We start from the raw sequence: 19,338 nt of genomic DNA on the forward strand, positions 1-19,338 counted from the left end.
GCAAAACTATACTGACAGAAAGTACTTCTTTATTGGTTTCCAAAGACTGGGGGAATGGGAGGGAATTGACTAAAGAGGGGAATAAAGCAATTTCTCAGATAACTAGAACAGTTCCATATCTTGACTTTGGTGATGGTTACATAACTGTATGCATTTGTCAAAATTCATTGAATGTACACTTAAAACTAGTGAATTTTATTATATGTGAGGTGTACCTCAATAAACTTGATTTGTAAAAGATATTATCCTAGGCAAAATATCTGTAATATCACACATTTGAAACTTTAATTACATGTTTCTAGAACATTTAAAAGAAAACACATAACTGGTAAGATCTTCAATGTTTTTGTTCACATCTATCTAAATCATGTTTCATATCACCATAGTATATTCTCTGCTGTAAGTTCTGTTGGGTTTTAGCAGAGGATCCAGCATGGTTGGTAGATTTGGCTCATTTCTCTCCTCTCATACTGAGCAAAATAATTATCCATCAAACATTTTTGTCTGTGACCACTATTAAAAGGAAGTATGTTTTACATTGCAACCAATATGTATACATACAAGTAACTGAAACAAAAGTTCTGCAAACAAAACAATACTTATCCCACCAATAGTTTCTATTTTGTATTCTTCTACCACAGTCTATTTTAATCTTTTTTTTTCACATGCTCTCTTGATCCCATGAATTTAATTAATATCATGACACATTAATGGTCTTGTTTATAATTTGAAAAACTCTCATCTAAATGATGCCGTCTACCACTTTAATCAATAATACCAGCCTGGCATGCATCAACACTTAAAGGTCTGAACATATTCTGTAACGAATTCTGGTGGCATAGTGCCTAAGGCAGTTGACTGCTAACCAGAAGGTTGACAGTTCAAACCCACCAGCCACTTCATGGAAGGAAGATGAAGATGAGGCAATCTACTTTTGTAATGATTTACTGCCTTGGAAACCCAATGGGGGTCACTCTGAGTCAGAATCAACTTGATGGCAATGGGTATGTTTTTTGGTTCAGTTACCTCTCCAGGAGCTCTGGTGGTGTAGTAGTTAAGGCTTTGCCTGCTAACCAAAAGGTCGGTGGCTTGAACCCATCAACCACTCCATGGAAATAAAATGAGGCTGTTTATTTCTGTTAAGATTTATGGCCTTAGAAATGCCACTATGAGTCTGAATCTCGATGTCAGTGAGTTGGATTTTTTTTTTTTTTTTTTTCCCCAGTTATCTCTCCAGAGGCCTCTGGGCTGGAACAAACGGCTGCCCTCTACTATTAACCAAAAGGTTGTTGGTTCAACCCTCCCAGTTGTATTGTAAAAGAAAGGCCTGGTGATCTCCTTCCATAAAGATTATAATCAAGAAAACCCTATGGAGCAGTTATACTCAATAACACATGGGGTCACCATGAGTTGGAATCAATTCCGTGGCAACCGGTTTGGTTTTTGGTTTTCTCTCCACCTCCACCTTCCTGAAAGTTCTTGGACAGTGGTCAGAAAAATGCAGCTCCCTACCCCGAACCAAGGGAGCTCTGGTAGCATTGTGGCTAAGACACTTGCCTGCTAACCAGATGGCTGGCGGTTCAAACCCACCAGCCACTCCTCAGAAGGGAGGTTGGGCAATCCTACTTCCGTAGTGATACTGCCTCGGAAACCCAAGGAGGGGTCGCTATGAGTCGGGTTTGACTCGTCGGCACATAACAACAACAACAACCCCGAACCAAATTCAGCCTTTCTAACCTCTTGCCACCTCCTCCAGTGTAAATCTCTAAGATCAACGGAGAGGCAAGCAAGTCAGTGGGCAAGGATAATTCTCCAAACCAACAGACATTACTCACCAACTGTATTTTATTTTATTATTTTTTTAAATTTAAGTGGTTGATGGCATCATTTAGATGAGTATTTTTTCCACTGTATTTGGGGATTGTTTTGATGATATAGATAGCCATGGGCAGAAAGATGGTTTCAGTTTCTTGATCACAAAATATCATCCTCACCAATGAACACAGCAGTGGCAGCCAAGGCAACCTAGGCTCTCAGAAAAGCTGCCAGAGTCCTCTTTCCAGACAGCCCCAAATTTTAGTCACTGGGAGCTCTGGTAGCATAGTGCCTAAGGCACTTTACTGCTAACTAGAAGGCTGGAGGTGCAAACCCACCAGTCACTCCTCGGAAGGAAGATGGGACAATCTACTTCCGTAGTGATACTGCCTTGGAAACGCAAGGAGGGGTCTTCTCTATGAGTTGGGGCTAACTTGATGGCACATGACAACAACATAACAGCCAAGAAAGTGATTCAGAACTTGAACCTTTGAATAATACTGTATTTGAATCTCACAGTGTTAGATTCAGAGATCCCATGGCTAAATCACTGACTCTTACTCTAGTCCCATTACATTCATCCCTATCTACCTAAATCCATCTATACTTCAAAGCCTGACACAAATATTCCCATATCCACAAAGCCTTTCCTGGTGGTACCTGTGGAAATCTGGCCTTCATTTGAACTCTTAAAGGTCTTCAGTTATAACTCTGTTATGAAATGGGCTCCACTGCACTGAGTAATTGCAAGGACCATTACTGTTAAAACTCCATGCTGCTTAGTCCAGTCCTTGCTCTTCCAAACCAAACCCACTGCCACTGAGCCATTTCTGACTCATAGTGACTCCCATAGGGTTTTCAAGGCTATAAATCTTTATAGAAGTAGATTGCCTTATCTTCTTTCTGCAGTGTGTTTGTTAACTGACCTTCTGGTTAGCAGCCAAATGCCTTTCCCACTGCACCACCAATGCTGTCATAGTCCTTGCTCTTGGTAGGTATTAAACAAGTAAAATAAGTAGACCCTATAGGAGCTCTAGGAGCTCTGGTAGCATAGTGCCTAAGGCACTTGACTGCTAACCAGAAGGCTGGCGGTTCAAACCCACCAGTCACTCCTCGGAAGGAAGATGGGGCAATCTACTTCCGTAGTGATACTGCCTCGGAAGCCCAAGGAGGGGTCGCTGTGAGTCAGGTCTGACTTGATGGCACATAACAACAACAACAACATATAGAAAAGTCCTCAAATATAGAAAGCCTGGATTCTAGTCCTGGTCTGCTATTAACAAGGAGTGTGATCTTAGCCAACTTACCCTCTCTGAGTCTCAACTCCCTCAGCTGCAATTGAGAGAAATGGACTTCAATATCTTTACAATTTAGTGGTAACCAGCCTCTAACATGGCCCCCAATGATTCCTACTTCCTGTTATTCATTCTCCCTCATTGTACCAGCGATAATTTCCATAACTAATAGAATATGACCAATAGAAGTGATGGTATGTTACTTTTGAGACTACGTTATGAAAGGCACCGTGGTTTCCAACCTGACCACTCTCTCTCTTCCTTGGATCACTCACTCTGGGAAAGTCAGAAGCCATGTCATACACTTTGGAGAGGCCTAGGTGATGAGGAACTGATGTTTGCAGAAACTAGCCAGCAAGGAACTGAGGCCTCCAGTGTCCATGTGAGAGAACTTGGAAGTGGATTCTCAAACTGAAGTCAATCCTTGAGATGACTGCCATCTCATGGGAAACTCTGAGCCAGAACCTCCCAGCTAAGCACCTTCTGGATTGCTGACCTCCAGAAACTGTTTGTGGATTTGAAATAATTTGTTATGCAGCAATAGGTAACTAATACAAATTGTTTCTGACTCGAAAATCCTATAAGCCTTTTTGCTATTAGTTGCCATTGCATTGATTCTGAGTCAGGGTGACCCCACATATGCAGAGTAGAACTGCTCTGCAGGGTATTTAAGCCTGTGACCTTTCTGGGGTGCCTCTGGGTGGGTTTAAGTTGACAACTCTTTTGGCATGTACTCAAGCACTTAACAGTTTGCGCCACTCCTCTTGTAAGCCTGAAGTCCCTGAAATACAGCTTTCACATTCAGAAAAAAACTTCATTTATAATAATTGTCAATCTTGGCCTTCCCGCCCACTAGCTGGAATCATAAGCAGATAACACTAAAAATGTTAAAATATATTTTGGTATTACAATATTTCCCCTATGTGTTTTTATATGAGTTCCCAGGTTTTTTTTGTTTGTTTGTTTTTGTTTTCTTCACTGAACCCTTTATTTCACAAATGAAAGTGGAAATCCAGATAAATTAGGTGATTGGAATAATGCAAATGTTCCTCACTTTCACAACATTTGCATTTTTGCAGTGGTGAATAAAAATGAGGTACAGCTTGCTTTGTTTCACTCCAGCCTCATGGTGAGAAATTTGTCTTGAGCAACAGTAATACTTGCACATACCTTCCCAGGAAGGTACAGGCCCAGTGAAACCCCAGGAGAGCCAGGACAGGACTCCTGCATGCTGAGTCACCTCCAGAAAAATAGCCAAAGGCTGGAGAGAGAGATAGACAAGAGTGTTACCATGTTAGCTGGGATTAAGAAAAGACTTTCGACAGGCCAAGAAGGAATTTTCTGTTTAAGTGAGACCACAGTCCCATGATGAACAGTGATTTGGGAAGAAAATTAAAGGCGTGGTGCGGTTGCTCCCCAACTGAAAACAATTCACTGATGGTCTCAAGTTTTCATATTGTACACCTAAGAAAGGGACAGACACATGTTAAGGACAATTTCTGATTTTTAGGAATCAGAGTCAATGACATATGAAGCAATAGGTACGGGAAGGATGCAGAATGGGGATGGGAGAGAAAGGAGAATGCCTGAAACTTCTGAAATGCATTTGGAGGTGCATCACAGGACTTTATTAGCAAAGAGACAACCTCTTGGTTGGATGGAAGAAAATACTTGAGAACCATATATCTGATAAGTGTTTAATATCCAGAATACATAAAGAATTTCTACAAGTCAGCAATAAAAAGACAAATGACCCAATTTAAAAATGGACAAAGGACTTGAATAGATATTCCTCTGAAGAAGATATACAAATATGCAAAAAGCACACAAAAAGATTCTCAATGTCATTAGAGAAATGCAAATCAAAACCACAATGAGATCCTACTTTCCACCCACTGGGATGACTATCATCAAAAAAATGGAAAATAACAAGTGTTGATAAGGATATCAAGAAATTGAAATGGGAGTCCATTGCTGGTGGGATTGTGAATGGTACAGCCACTGCAGAAAACAGTTCGATGGCCCCTCAAAAAGTTAAACATAGAATTACCATGTTGTTGTTATGTGCCATTGTGCCGTTGAGTTGGACCCGACTCATAGCAACCCCTCCTTGGGTTTCCGAGGCAGTGTCACTACAGAAGTAGATTGCCCAACCCTCCTTCCGAGGAGAATTACCATATGACTCAGCAATTTCACTGCTAAGTATATACCTGTTGCTGTTATGTGCTGTCGAGTGGGACCCTACTCATAGCGACCCCTCCTTGGGTTTCTGAGGCAATATCACTACGGAAGTAGATTGTCAACCTTTCTTCCGAGGAGTGGCTGGTGGGTTTGAACTGCCAGCCTTCTGGTTAGTAGTCAAATGCCTTAGGCATTACGCTACCAGAGCTCCTAAAACACTTGAAAGCAGGGACTCAAACAGATACTCATTCAAAATTCAAGTTAACTGCAGCATTTTTCGCAATAGCCAAAATATGGAAACAAGTCAAGTGTCCATCAACAAATGGATAGATGAACAAAATGTGGTATATATGTACAATGAAGTATTATTCAGCAATAATGAGAAATAAAGTTGCGATAGAGGCCATCATGTGGATAAAACTTGAAAACATGATGCTGAGTGAAATAAGTTAGACACAAAAGGACAAATAATGTATGATTCCACTTACATGAAATACTTACTCTAGGCAAATTCATAGAGACAAAAGTTTATTAGTGATTACTAAAAAGTGGTAGGAGGAGAGAAGAGTGGGGAGTTTAAGGAATATTGAGTTTCTGTTTGGGGTGATGAAATTTTAGAAATATACGGTGGTGGTGGTTGCATGATATTGGTGAGTAATTAGTATCACTGAATTCTATGCTTAAAATAGTTAAAATGGTATTTTTTTGTGATTTTTTTTATCACAACAAAATAAATGATATATGGCAGTATCTCCCCTTATATTTGCACACCATATCAAGATTTATTTTTCTGAAATGGAATCTCTGGATAGATGTATCATAAATGAGAAAGTGCCTTGAGTCCAGTAAACTCGTTTTTTAACTGGTGATGGTAGCACTATATTTTACTTATTATCATAACATAACTACCAGGAAAGGAAAAAGAAAATGTCATTAACATTTTGCAGCAAGAAGACCAAGCCACAAGAGTTTTGAATGAATGACTTGCTCGGGGTAGTAGGATGAATCACAGTGAGTCATAGGATATGTGTTTTCTCCATTGGGACCACATCTGGATACACAAGGACTCCAAAGGAGTCAAGTCTTCACTAGCTGAGTTAGTGAAGGTATGTGGCATGAAGATAACTCTAAACCCAGAAGTAATTTATTTTGAACTTCATAAGGCAGGACATGTTGTCAGGATGCTTGGGCAGACATGACTGTTGGGTCGGGTGGAATATTAGCCATTATCTGGCACTTGATTAAACATGAGGCACAAGAGACCCAGTACTGATCTTGATGGGGTGAAAGATGGATAATATATGAAATTATAACAATACTTTCCCATTTCATCAGCTAGACTTTCTAAGTCACTCTGGGAAGGGATGACTCAGTGTCAAGTGAGAAAACACAAAGATTTAGGCCTTGGCTTTTCTGATGTACCCACCCCCTCTTTCAAATTGCAAGGATGAAGATGACTGAAAAACTGAGATGTGAAAACCTAGGAGAAAGGCCCAGTTATTCAAACATATGGAGCATTTTCTAGCAGGTGATAGAGTGATGATATTGCTGTTAGGGATCTATCCATCCAAGATGCCTGGATGTTGCACAAGGGGCAGTCCAAGACATCTTCCAGTTCCCAAGGTAAGCATTCTTGGCCTGACAGGATGAACTGGGGATCATTTTCTTGGTGACATAATGGGCAAATTGGGCAAGGAGTGAGCCTGAAAGTAGTCAGGTATCATTATGGGCAGAAAGAGTGAACATGAGCAGGCAGGGGATGACGCAGAGTGGCCTCAAGAAACTGGAAACCATCTTGGAATTAAAAATATTCTGGAGTAATTAAAAAATTCACTTCTGCAGTAGAAATAATTGAAACTAGATTATATTGTTAACTATATTTAATCAATTTCCAAGCAGCAACTTCTCTTCTGAAAGACAATGAATTTACAAACATCTTTATGTGGTGATGGGATAAAAACCAATACATATGTCAAATTTTCAGCCTACTGCTTTAAAATATATGTATTCTAATAAATGAAAATATATAATGTTCAACTAATATCCTAGTTGTCAGAAAGCCAAGTGAAGATGCCTGGCAGAGGAAAGTCCATGAGAGAAGCTATCAAAGCCATTCTTCACTGACTGTTGAAATGAAACTGGTATATGGATTTTCATTCCAATTTGTCCAGCAAATTATTATGGGATAAGTATTTTCGTGTCTCTGTAACAGAATTTAGGGTAATTAAGTAATGTTCTTCTTGTAGTCATTTCACTCAATTGTCATGACTGCTGATTATTCACTTACTTGCAGTAAAAACCCAAACCAAACTCACTGCCATTGAGTCAATTCCAACTCATAGTGACCCCCATTGGGTTTCCAACACTGTAAAATCTTTACAGAAGCAAACTGCCTCATCTTTCTTCCATGGAGCAGCAAGTGGGTTTGAACCACCAACCTGTTGGTTAGCAGCCAAATGCCTTAACCAAAACACCACCAGAGCTCCTTTACTTATAGTAAAGACATCCATAAAATAATGAATGGATTCCAAAGTCATTCAAAATGTTAACTCCTAGTACCTACAGTCAAGGACAGAAAAGCCACCACCATTCATTTTGTGGATGAGACAATGACCCAGAAAAAATAGTATATGTAGTTCACAAATTAAGGAAATATAGGGTATCCTGGAACTAAACCAAAAGGCACAATAGCCTAGCAGTAATATTCAAAACTACATACACATAAACCAACCCAAACCAAACTCACTGCCATCAAGTCAATTCTGACTCATAACGAGCCCCTTTGGATTTCCAAGGTGGTAAATCCTAACAGAAATAGATTGGCAAGTCTTCCTTCCACGGAGTGGCTGGTAGGTTTGAACTGCCAACCTTCTAGTTAACAGTCAATGCCTTAGGCACTACATCACCACAGCTCCTACATATACATACTCACTGGGGACTCCTCTGTCTGGAGCAGCTCCAACTTGCCTGTCTTCATAAAGTGGCTTTAATATCTTGTGGATAATAGCAAAGGAAATATATTGCCCAATACGGTCCCAGTCACATCTGAGTTTCTTAAATATGTGTTAATTGAAGTGTGGAAGGGCACAAATCCTAAGTGTACTACTCAAATTTTCACAAAGTGACCATACCTATGTTCCTGCACCAATATCAAGAAACAGAAGATAACCATTACCCAGTAGCCTCCCTCGTGTCCTCTCCTAGGCACTAGCTCCCTCTGTTTAATACTATAGACTTGTTTAGCCAGTGTAATAAAATTTTGCACACCTACTCCTCACTTATTGACTATCTCATTATCCAACAATTTTCTTTTATGACAACACTAAAAAATCTACTATCTGGGTATTTTGCACATTAACGAGTACACCTGGCAGTTATGAACACTGAGGTGGGAAGCGAGAATAACACTAGTTGTAATGGGTAAAGTTCTATATCAGCTTGGCTGGGCCATGGTTCTCAGTGGTTTGGCAGTTATGTAATGCATAGTGCCTAAGGCATTTGACTGCTAACCAGAAGGCTGGCCATTGAAAGCCACCAGCCACTCCTTGGAAGGAAGGTTGGGCAATCTACTTCCGTAGAGTCGCCGCCTCGGAAACCCAAGGAGGGGTTGCTATGAGTTGGGTCCGACTCAACGGCAGTGCATTTGTTTTTTTTGTTTTTTTTTTTGGTACACTGGTATAATTTGGCAATTATGTAATAATATAGCCGCCCTCCATTTTGTGATCTAATGTGGTCATCCTCCATTTTTGAATAGTATTACTTTTCACATAATGATGTGGTCTTTGGAATCTAACCACGTCGCTATGTGAGGAGTGTTGTGGTATGTATTGTTATGTCTCTGACATCTTGCACTCAACATGGCAATGTTATTTTTAGTAGCCAAGACCTAGAAACAAACTAAATGCTCAGCAACAGAAATAGTGAATAACTAAACTATGACCTATACATACAATGGAGTACAACACAGCAACATACTGACCTGTTGCCACACACAGCAACATGGATGAATTTCAGACACAGGGTTGAGTGAAAGAAGCCAGACTCAAACGAATATACAATTCAAAACCAACAAAACTAAGCTATTGTCTGGGGTTAGAAGTCAGAGTTACAGCTCCCTTTGGGGATTAGCAAGAGGGTAATGCTTCAGGAGTTACTCAGTATTTTATATTGTAGCCATTAAGTGGCTGTTTAGCGTAGGATTAGAGATAGTATTAGTACTAGTGTTAGGGCTTTATATTTCCCTGATGACTAACAAACACATAGGGTTGCTATGAGTCAGAATCAACTTGGTGGCAACAGGTTTGAATTTTTCTCATTTGATGACTAATGAGAGATTGAATATCTTTTCATATATTTATAAGCTTTCTAAATAATCTCTTTGTGAAGTGTCTGTTCACATCTTTTGCCCCCCCCCTTTTTTTTTTTTTTTCCCTGTAGGATTGTGTTCTTTGTGTATGCTGAATACAAGTCCTCTCTTGCATCTGTGGTTGTAACCTATCTGGTTGTATGTATTACAAATAGCCTGTCCCACACTATCTTACCTTTTCACTTCCTTAATGATGTCTTCTTTTCAATCGAGATACAATTTATATACCATAACAATACCTATTTTAAATGTTCAAGTCAGTGGTTTTTTTGTCTATTCACAAAGTGCACATTTATCACTACTACCTAATTCTAGAAATATTTTCATCATCTCCCAAAGAAACCCTGTTACATTTAGTTGTTGTTGTTGTTATGTGCCGTCGAGTCGGCCCCGACTCATAGCGACCCCTCCTTGGGTTTCCGAGGCAGTATCACTACGGAAGTAGGATTGCCCAACCTTCCTTCCGAGGAGTGGCTGGTGGGTTTGAACCGCCAGCCGTCTGGTTAGCAGGCAAGTGTCTTAGCCACTATGCTACCAGAGCTCCCATGTTACATTTAGTAGTCACTTATTATTACCTGAGGAGCTCTGATGGTGCTGTGTTTAAAACATTGGGCTGCTAATCAAAAGGTTGGCAGTTCAAACCCACCACTGACTGGGTGGGAGAAAGATGATGCAGTATACTTCCATAAAGATTTACAGCCTTGGAAACCAAACCCTTTGGGGCAGTTCTACTCTGTCCTATAAAGTTGCTATGAGTCAGTATTGACTCAATGGCAGTGGGTTTTTTGGTTTTCTCATGTCCTCTTCCTCTCAGGCCTGGCAACCACTTATCTAAATTTTCTCTCTATGGATTTGCCTATTCTAAGCATTTCATATAAATGGAATTTAAAAATATATGGCCTTTTTTGACCGGCTTCTGTCACTTAGCATAGTATTTCAAGGTTCATCCATGTTGTATCATGTATCAGTACTTCATACCTTTTTCTGGCCAAACAATGTTCCATTTTATGGATATATTACATTTTGTTTATCTATTCGTCAGATGATGGACATTTCAGTTGTTTCCACTTTTTGGCTATTATGAATTAATGCTGCTATGAATATTCATGTGCAAATTTTGAGGTGAACAGATGTTCTTAATTCTCTTGAATATATAGCTAAGAATAGAATTTCTGGGTCATATAGTAACTCTGTGTTTAACATTTTGTGGAACTTTCAAACTGTTTTCCAAAGCAGCCTCCTCATTTTATTTTCCTATCAGTAATGTATAAATTTTCCACTTTCATCACATCCATGTCCACTTATTATTGTCTGTCTTTTTTACTTTAGCCATGCTGGTGGGTGTGAAATGGTATCTCATTGTGATTTTGATTTGTATTTCCCTAATAACTAATGATGTTGCACAACTTTTCATGTACTTATGGCCCTTTGTTGAGGGAAGACCCTCAATCAGATAGATTGACACAGTGGCTGCAATGATGGGCTCATGTATGGCAATGATTCTGAGGATGGCGCAGGACTGGGCAGTGTTTTGTTCTGTTGTACGTAGGGTCACTATGAGTTGAATGGGACTAGACGGCACCTAACGACATGGCCATTTGTATACTTTTTTTGGAAAACCAACTATTCAAATTCTTTAATTGGGTTATTTGTCTTCTTATTCTGGAGCTCTGGTAGCATAGTGGCTAGGACACTTGCCTGCTAACCAGACGGCTGGCGGTTCAAACCCACCAGCCACTCCTCGGAAGGAAGGTTGGGCAATCTTACTTCCATAGTGATACTGCCTCGGAAACCCAAGGAGGGGTCGCTATGAGTCGGGTTTGACTCAACGGCATATAGCAACAACAATTCTTGAGTCATGAGAGTTCTTTATATGTTCTGGATACATGTCCCTTTTCACATATAGAATTTGCAACTATTTTCTCCCATTCTGTGGCTTGTCTTTTCACTTTCTTTTTTTAAATTTTTTTTTTCTTTATTGTGATGTAGGTGAAGATTTACAGAGCAGATTCAATTTCCATATAGTAGTTCACATACACTTTGTCTCATGACATTGACCACAGTTTACCACAATGCAACAGCTCCCCTCCCACTTCCTCCCCATAGTTACCTCTTCCCTGTGTCCATCCCTCCATGCACTCCTGCCCCCTGAGCTGTCTCCCTGTGCATAAGCAGCCCTTCTTTCTCCCATGATTATTCTCTCCAAGGAGTGTATCTACCTGAGATAAATGTTCAACTCATATATGCCTGTCTTTTGTTTGGCTGGAAACCACAGGTGTGGGTTCAATTCCAGACCTGAAGGGCAGCTAGGGGCCATAGTCTCAGTGGTTCCACCAGGCTCTATCAGACCAGCAAAACTGGTCCCCTACCCCTTTTTTTTCTTTTTCTCCAAATGATTTTGAGTTTTGTTCCACATTGTTCTCCCTCTCTATCAAGGATCTCCTGCATAGATCCCCTTCTAAGTGGATGACAGTGGTAGCTGGGCACCATCTAGTTCTTCTGGTCTCATAGTGGTATAGGCTACAGATCGGACGGTGTACCAGTCACTAGGACTAATTGTTCCCATGAATTTTGGTTTTCTTCATTCTTCTTTGCTCTGGATGAGGAGTGACCCATCATTGCATCTAGATGGCAGCTTGCTAGCTTTTAAGATCCCAGTCACTACTCGCCAAAGTAGGAGGTGGAACAATGTTTTGTATAGTATGTTAAGCCAATTGAGCTTGATGTCCCCTGCGACTATGGTCCCAAGCTCACACGTTCAACTACTCAATTCCTCTTGGTAGCTGGTCTTTTCACTTTCTTGATAGTATCCTTTGAACACAAAAGTTTTTAACTTTTTGATGAAATCCGATTTATCTTTTTTTTTTTTTCCTGTGGTTGCTTTTGCTTTAGGTGTCATATCTAAGAAACCATTGCCTCCTCCAAGGTCACAGAGATTTGGACCTGCATTTTCATTTATAGCTTTAGCTTTTAGAGTTTGTTGTATGATCCATATTGAGTTAATTTTGTGCATGGTGTGATGTACGGGTCCTCTTTTTGCATGTGGATATCCAGTTGTCTCAGCATTGTTTAAATGATGATTTGTTCTCCCATTAAATTGTCTTGGCATCTTTATCAAAAATCAACTGACCATAAACATAAGGGTTTATTTCTGGACTCTCAATTCACTTCTATTGGTCTGTATATCTATCCTTATGCCAGTGTAACTATAGTTTTGTAGTGTGTTCTGAAATGGGAAAGTGAGTCTCTTAACTTTTTTTTCCATCCAATATTATATTGGCTATTCTAGGATCCTTACATTTCCATATGGAGCTTAGGCTCAGCATTTCAATTTCTGAAGAAAAAAGGACAATTTGGATTTTGATAAGGGTTACATTGATTCTGTAGATCAATTTAGGCGTATTGTCATCTTCATAATTCAGTTTTGTTCCATAAACATGGAATGTCTTTCTATTTACTTTAACACCAAAATCAAACCTACTGCCATTGAGTCAGTTCTGACTCATAGCAACCCCCACTGGGTTTCTGAGGCAGGAATCTTGACAGAAATAGATTGTCTAGTCTTGTTTCCACAGAGTGGCTAGTGAGTTTAAACCACCAACCTTCTGAATAGAAGTCAGATGCCTTAGGCACTGTGTTACCAGAGCTCCATTTTATTTACTTAGATCTTTTCATTTCTTCCACCAATATTTTGTAGTATTCAGTGTACAAAGCTTATACTTCTTTTGCTCACTATGTTCTTAATTAACTTAATCTTTGTGGTGTTATAGATGATATTGTTTTATTAACTAGAATTGTTCAGTACTAGTGTATAGAACTTTTGTCATTAGGTGTCATCAAGTTGGTTCCAAGAGACCCTAGGTATAACACACACACATACACACACATACAAAGTGCCATTCTCACAATTGTTGCCATGCTGAGCTCACTGTTGCAACTACTATATCAATCTATCTCATTAAAGGTCTTCTCATTGAAGGTCTTCCTTTTTTTTTTTTTTTTTTTCGCTGATCTTCTACTTTACCAAGAATGATATCCTTCTCCAGGGACTAGTCCCTCCTGATAACACGACCAAAGTATGTGAAATGAAGTCTCACCATTCTTGCCTCCAAGGAGCATTTTGGCTGTACTTTGTCCAAGACAGATTTGTTTGTTCTTCTGGTAGTCACTGGTGCATTCAATATTCTTCACCAACACCATCATTTAAAAGCATCAATTCTCTTCAGTCTTCCTTATTCATTGTCCAACTTTCTCATGCATGTGAGGTGATTTAAAATATCATGGCTTGGGGCAGGTGCACCTTTGTCCCCAAAGTGACATCTTTGCTTTTTAACAATTTAAAGCGGTCTTTTGCAATGGATTTGTCCAAATACAATATGTCACTTGATTTCTTGGCTACTACTTCCATGAGTGTTGATTGTGAATCCAAGTAAAATGAAATCCTTGACAATTTCAATCTTTTCTCCATTTATCATGATGTTGCTTATTGGTCCAGTTGTGAGCATTTTTGTTTTCTTTATGTTGAGAAGTAATCCATACTGAAAACTGTAGTCTTTGATCTTCATAAGTTCATCCTTCATGTCCTCTTCACTTTAAGCAAACAAGGTTGTGTCATCTGCATATTGCAGGTTGTTAATGAGCCTTCCTCCAATCCTGATGCATCATTCTTATTCATATAGTCCTGCTTCTGAGATTATTTGCTCAGCATACAGATTGAATCAGTATGGTAAATGGATATACAACCCTGAACATACCTTTCCTGATTTTAAGCCACACAATATCCCCTTTTTCTGTTCAAATGACTGCCCCTTGGTCTATGTACAGTTTCCTCATGACCACAATTAAGTGTTATGGAATTCTTATTTTTTCTGTTAATAGCTTCTTTCAGCCAAGATTGTTTGATATCAGGAATGGTATGTCTAGTTCCACATCCTCTTCTGAATCTGGCTTGAGTTTCTGGCAGTTCACTCTCATGCACTCCCGACCTCTGAGCTGTCTCCTTGTACAAACACTGCCCTTCTGTTCTCCCAAGATTGATTGCTGCAAGTAGTGTATCTATCTGATGTAAATGTTCAGCCCAGATGCCTGTCTGTTGTTTGGCTGGAAGCCACAGGAATGAGTTCAGTTCCAGACCTGATGGGCCTAGAGGCCATAGTCTAAGGGATTTCACCAGGCTCTATCAGACCAGCAAACCTGGGCTGATATGATTTTGAGTTTTGTTCCACATTGTTCTCCCACTCTATATAGGATCTCCTATACTGATCCCACTCTGAGTGGTTGACAGTGGTAGCAAGGCACCATCTAGTTCTTCTGGTCTCATGGTCATATAGGCTGAGGTTTGCATGGTTTACCAGTCCCTTGGACTAATTGTTTCCATGTATCTTTGATTTTCTTCGTTCTTCTCTGCTCTGGATGAGGAGAGACCCATTGCATCTAGATGACTCGCCAAAGTAGGATGTAGAACAATGTTTTTGTGTAGTATGTTATGCCAATTGAGCTTGATGTCCCCTGTGACCATGGTCCTGATCCTACAGGTCCAGCTATCTACTCCCTCTGGGTTGTGGCCAAAAAGTCGCCACAACCTTGTCCCTGGTCAGCTCTGCTGTACACCTGGACATTCTTACAGCACACATAATACACTTGTAGAAACATCATCTGCCCAGCCTAACTTTCAATGTTCTTTTGATGCTTCTTGCATTGCATAAAAATTCCACTGATATTTGTAAATTCATCTTATATCTTACCAACCTTGCTGAACTCATTTATTAGCTCTAATAGGCTGTGTGTGTGTATGTATTCTTTTGTATTTCTCTATTCAAAATCATGTGCATCTACAAATATAATATTACTTCTTCCATCCACGGTGAGTGTCTTTTATTTCACTTTATTGCCTAATTGCCCTGGCTAGAACCTCTAGTACTGTACTGAGTAAATGTAATGAGAATGGATATCCTTGCTTTGTTCATGATCTGAGGGAAAAAGTTTTCAGTCTTTCACCATTGAGTATGATGTTAGCTGTGGGTTTTTCATAGATGTCCTTTATCAGGTTGGTTGAAGTTCCCTTCTATTCCTAGTTTGTTGGGTGTTTTCTTTTTTTTTTTTTTCACAAGGAAAGGATATTGGATTTTATCACATGCGTTTTTCTGTGTCTATTAGCTGACCATGTGGCTTTTATCTTTTATTCTATTAATATGTTGTATTATATTGATTTATCTTTATATGTTAAACACCTAATTGTGTCTTTTGATGAGCAGAACTTTTAAATCTTATTATGATTCAGTTTTTAATCTTTTGTTTGAGGTTTTGTTAGTTTGTGTATGTCCTGTATAAAAAGCCTTTGCCGACTCTAAGATCATGAAAGAATTTTCCTCTATTATCTTTTATATGCTTTATTGTTTTACCTTTCACATTTAGATCCACAATCTATCTGGAACTGATTTTTGTGTAGAGTATTTCTAGGGATCAACATAAATTGTGCCCATATTGATATCCAATTGACCTAGCAGGGTTTGCTGAAAAGATCATCCTTCCCTATTGCTCTTATGACAAAATAAATCAAGCTTCTGTGTATATTTCTGGATTCTCTATTAGGTTCCATTGGTCATTTCTCTAAGTTTGCTCCAATGCCACATTGTCTTAAATTTTAAGTCTGGATCCCCTGTAGTGTAAATGCTCTGATTTTTTGTTTTCTTCAAGATTAGCTTCGCTACTCTCAACTGTTTATATATCTATAGAGATTTTACAATCAACATGTGAATTTACACAGACACACAATCTCCTAAGATTTTATTGGGATTCTGTTGACTCTATAGATCTATTTTTGGGGGGCGGGGGAAATTGACCTTTTTACAATAAGGAGGACCCAAGTAAGTTTATTAGTAAGAAGTTTTTCAAGTCTTGCCTTTAATTTTATTTAAGGAGAATAAATGAAGACAATAATAACAATAAAAAAATAGCCAGCATTTTTAATAGTTTCTATATGCTAGATATTTGGGCTAAGTGTTTTAGAGGCTATAACTTTTTTCTTTATAAAAATTAACTATAAAAATTGCCAAACGTTTTTAGATTTCACTGAGAAAGCTATTATATTTTATTAAAAGGACATAAAAATAATATTTGAACAAATGGCAAGGCACGAAATGTCCTTGAATGGGGAGAATTAATTATCATAAAAATGTCAATGTTTTCCAATTAACTCTAATCAATGGTGTTTTCCTGAGGCTGTACAAAAAGATTTATCATTTTTATGTAGAAGAAATTCCAAATCTTTTAGAATTGTCAACAAAGCCCTTTACTGTGAAAAATAATAATGAAGTAAGATTGCCTTCAAAATAAAACCAAACTCATTGTTGTCGAGTCTATCTTGACTCACAGTGACCCCTCCAGGTTTCTGAGGTGGTATCTCTATGGAAGTAGATTGCCCATCTTCCTTCCGAGGAGTGGTTGGTGGATTTGAATCACCAGCCTTTTGGTTAGCAGTCAAATGCCGTAGGCACTATGCCATATTAAAACGTTCTACAAAGCTAATGTAATAAAAAAAAGAAAGAAAGAAAGAAACTGCATGGTTTTGACCCATAAGAAAATATATATATCAGAATTCAAGAAAGTAAAAGAAAAAAAAGTCTGAATATATCATATTTAATATATGATATGTTCAGTCTGGAGTTCACTTCAATGGGAAGAAGATGGTTTATTTAGTTAATTTTATTAGCATAATTGGCTATTGAAATGGAAAAAAAAAACATATTCAACCATGAATAAATTAATTATGAATGGATAAAAAGTCTAAATGAGAAACATAAAACAAAATATACTAAATAAATTTAGGAGAAAAATCATATGACTTCAAGACCAAACCAAACTAAACCCACTGTTATCAAGTCAATTCCAACTCATAGTGACCCCATAGGACAGAGTAGAAATGCTTTATAGGGTTTCCAAGGCTGTAAATCTGTATGGAAACAGACTGCAGACTACCTCATCTTTCTCTCATTCAGGGGCTGGTGCATTCAAACCACTGACCTCTTGGTTAGCAACCAAATGCCTTAACCACTGCACCACCAGAGCTCCTTAACTTTAAGATGTTGCTCTGGTAGCGTAGTGCCTAAGGCACTTGACTGTTAACCAGAATGCTGGTGGTTCAAACCCACTGGCCACTCCTCGGAAGGAAGATGGGGCAATCTACTTCCGTAGTGATACTGCCCCAGAAACCCAAGGAAGAGTTGCTATGAGTTGGGTCTGACTCGATGGCACATAACAACAACAACCACATTGTTAGGTGCCATTGAGTTGGTTCTGACTCATAGTGACTCTATGTACAACAGAACGAAACACTGCCTGGTTGTGTGTCATCCTCACAATCCTGCTTATGCTTGAGCCCGTTGTTGTAGCCACTGTGTCAATCCATCTTGTTAAGAGTCTTCCCCTCTTTTGCTGACTCTCTACTTTACCAAGGTAGATATCCTTCTCCAGGGACTGGTCCTTTGTGACAATATAACCAAACTAGGAGAGAGGAAGTCTGGCTGTGCTCACTTCAGAGGAGCATTCTGGCTGCACTTCTTTCAGGACAAATTTGTTCATTCTTCTGGCAGTCCATGATATTTTCAGTGTTCTTTGCCAACACCACAACTCAAAAGCATCAACTCTTCTTGGGTCTACCTTACTCATTGCCCAGGTTTCACATGCATATGAGGCGATTGAAAACTTTAAAATAGGGGTGGGGATTTATTATGCAATACAGGGAACCTAGAATCCACAGAGCAAAGACTGACAGGTTTGACTATAGAAAGTTAAAGCTCAAAGTTAGACTAGGAAAAATATTTGCTATTTTTTTGACAGACAAGTTAGTATCCCTAATATACAAGGAGTTCTTGTAATTGATAAGAAAATTAAAAACAAAACAAAACAAAATACCCAAACAATAGAAACAAGAGCAAAGGTTATGGCTGGGCAACACATAGACAAGAAAAGAAGAATGGCCAGAAAATGTTTGAAAAGATCTTCACACTCACTTCTAGACAAGGACAACTTTATCAACATGATCACATTTTTCACTAAGTATATTGGCAAGAATTAAAGTGCTTGATAACAGTCTGTGCTTAGGAAGGTGTAGAAGGAAATCAAATAATCCTAGTGGGAGGGCAAATTACTATCTTTTTGGTAAAGTAAGCTGGCGGGCAGCATCAGTTAAAATGTCAAAGGTATATACTGCTTAACTCAGCAAATCCACTTGGTGGATGCTTTACCTCAAAACATGTTCACTGATCATTTTTTCCCCCCAGCTAGTGAAGAATGAGTTACATCTATTGTATTGACTGAAGACATGTCCAAAATGTATTAAGTTGAAAAAACAAATTGTAAAGTAATGCTGTGAACTCTTAATAACACACATTTAAATAACACTTATTATATAGTATCTGGTGGTGTAGTGCCAAGGCATTTGACTGCTAACCAGAAGGCTGGTGGTTCAAATCCACCAGCTACTCCTTGGAAGGAAGGTTGGGCAATCTACTTCAATGGTGATACTGCCTCAGAAACCCAAGGAGGGGTGTCTATGAGTTAGATCCAACTCCACGGCAGTGAGGTTTTTTTTTTTTTTTTTTTTTTTTTTATGCAGTAGGCTCAATTCTAAGTGAGTCACAGGTATTTATTCACTGAAATCCCAGAACAACCCAGTGAGGT

This window comes from Orycteropus afer, unplaced genomic scaffold (assembly GCF_000298275.1).
Source record: "Orycteropus afer afer isolate SDZICR_OR568_19922 unplaced genomic scaffold, OryAfe1.0 scaffold00019, whole genome shotgun sequence".
Lineage (NCBI taxonomy): Eukaryota > Metazoa > Chordata > Mammalia > Tubulidentata > Orycteropodidae > Orycteropus > Orycteropus afer.